Consider the following 2,873-nt stretch of genomic DNA (forward strand, 5'->3'; position numbering starts at 1 on the left):
GCCAAAAGAACACTTCATAATAGAAGATTACCTGCAAGGCTCTGTCCAAGATTATAGACAACTTGGAAACCACTGGACTGAGCTGGGTGGGGTGTTGTATATCTTGTGATCTTCACATTGGGAAAGTGGAAGTAAAAGGATTGGTAACTACAGTTGAGACTGGGCTACATAGTAAAAACTCATGCATGTTATTTATAAATCCATAAAAGCAAAACAAAACAAATAGCCACCCCCAGTGATACATGTCTGTAATACTAGTGCTTGGGAGACCGAGACAGTGTGAGGCCATTTTGGGCAACATAAGGACAGCCTTTCTTCAAAATCAACAATAAAAATAACAAAACCCCCACTGGACTATGTCTTATGATTATTAATATTTCTCCTAATAAAACCTTGAAGTTATAGCTAAAACATACTGAGAAATCGATAAGGAAGCAACTTCAGCATGTGTAACATGTAGACAATAAGAAAGCAGAGGCAGAGGTTGGTGGAGAGCAGAGGACTGGGGATGATGGAGAGCAGAAGACTGGGGATGACGGAGTGCAGAGGACTGGGGGTAACAGCAGAGGACTGGGGATGACAGAGTGCAGAGGACTGGGGGTAACAGCAGAGGACTGGGGATGATGGAGAGCAGAGGACTGGGGATGACGGAGTGCAGAGGACTGGGGGTAACAGCAGAGGACTGGGGATGACAGAGTGCAGAGGACTGGGGGTAACAGCAGAGGACTGGGGATGATGGAGAGCAGAGGACTGGGGGTAACAGCAGAGGACTGGGGATGATGGAGAGCAGAGGACTGGGGATGACGGAGAGCAGAGAACTGGGGGTAACAGCAGAGGACTGGGGGTGACAGCAGAGGACTGGGGATGACGGAGAGCAGAGGACTGGGGGTAACAGCAAAGGACCGGGGATGACAGAGAGCAGAGGACTGGGGGTGACAGTAGAGGACTGGGGAGGATGGGCTTACTGGAGGCTCTGTTTACATATGAGACTCTACAATGAACAAACAAGCAAACAAATGGATGGAACAGGAAGGGCTGAGGACGCAGCTCAGTGATAGGACATTCTCTCATGTTGCACATGGTCCTGGTTCTATCCCTAGAAATATGAAGCCAAAGAATAAGTGTCCTAGTGACAGCTTCTACAGGCATCCAACAATAAAGCAAGGCATGTTATTTATAAGTAATTTGGCTACAACATCTTTGCAGATCAATATGAGGTCAATGTGAGGTATAGACCCAGTAAAGTTTACATAGATAAGATAATTACAGTAAAAAATGTAAACTAAAATGTCTGGCTGGTATCACTTTTTTTGTCACCTTGACATGTGCTAGAGAGATGGCGTGGGAGGAAAGAAAAGCCAGATATTATAGTGGGAGGCAAAGGATCACAGTGAAGCCTTAGACTCAAAGGCACATGCCTAGATTCTTCAAGCTACTGAGTGAGCTAGTGCTGACCACTCTGGGGGGTTAGTGAGCATGCCATGCACTTGGTTTGTCTACTGGCTTTGAGCTTAGTTCATGTGTAGGAATAAACGATATGAGGCTACATTGCAAGATTCCTGACTGTAAAGTGAGTTACATGTGCCAAGGATTTGCTGAGGACAGTCCTTCCTTAGTCATAGTTTAGATTTAGGGTGTAGGAGGAAGGGATGGAGGTAGAGAGGGATAGAAAGAGGTTAGGAAAAGCACTCGGAACTAGTTCTTCATGCCAGTTGTTTCCATAGGATTTTTTTTCACAAAACCTGCTATTATTTTTGCAAACTTTGGGAGGAGGGAAGTGAGGAATATTTTTTGAGTTAGAAATCCGTCTTTAAATCATTTGAGTTGTTAATTTTAATTCTTCAGGACACAGTTCCTTAAATGATAAAATGTGATCTCAGTGGAGAAGGCATGAAACATTTGGCAACAGTGACAGGATCCTGAACAACCCACAACCAAAATAAACTAAAAAGTAAGCACAGAGCGAGCCCAAGGTGTGTGGCTCTGCTTAATGACACTGCATACCCGGGCTCCACTGCAGCCTCGGTTCAAAACACAGCAGCCCTGCTTAGCCCTGCACACACCCTCTGTTTGCACATGCCCTCTCTCAGTAAGTCCCCTCTCACCCCTGCACATGTACCCTCTCAGTATGTCCCCTCTCACTCCTGCAATGCCCTCTCACTCTTGCACATGTCCCCTCTCACCCCTGCATATGTCCCCTCTCATCCCTGCACATGTCCTTCTCACCCCTGCACATGTCCCCTCTCACCCCTGCACATGTCCCCTCTCATCCCAGCATATGCACTGTCACCCCTGTACATGTCCCCTCACCCCTGTTCGTACCCCATAACAGCCAATGCTCTCTGGCTGTGCAATGCTGTTGAATGGACAATCTTGAAATATCTGGGCTCAGATTGTTTTGTGTTGTGAACTGTAGTGTTTGTACTGTACGTGTGAACTTGTCTGGTCTCATGGAAACACAGTGATTTAAAAATAAAAAGGAAAACTTTCTTAGGATAGTATTTTCTTACTGTCATCTCTTTGTAAGCATCAAAATTCAATGTATCATTGAATTGTATTCTGTTAGAATGTGTGATCTTTAACATTGATGCTTAAATTACTAACCTAAGCGTTGTAAAAATCAAACAAATTAACTAGCTAGCTAACTAACAAATATTGAGTGAACCTTGGCTTGGAACTAGGATAGAATGTCCAGGGACTTCTGTCATTTTTCACTATTTATTTATTTGAATTGGCATTTTCAATGGTGATGTTAATGTATCTCAAGTGAGTGTTCTCCTTTTGTATTTATACATGTGTGTATATGTGCACACACTTATTTATAACACATATACATCTGTTCATGTGTGTACACATATATTTATAATACATAT

Source organism: Grammomys surdaster, unplaced genomic scaffold, assembly GCF_004785775.1.
Source record: "Grammomys surdaster isolate TR1022 unplaced genomic scaffold, NIH_TR_1.0 63, whole genome shotgun sequence".
Lineage (NCBI taxonomy): Eukaryota > Metazoa > Chordata > Mammalia > Rodentia > Muridae > Grammomys > Grammomys surdaster.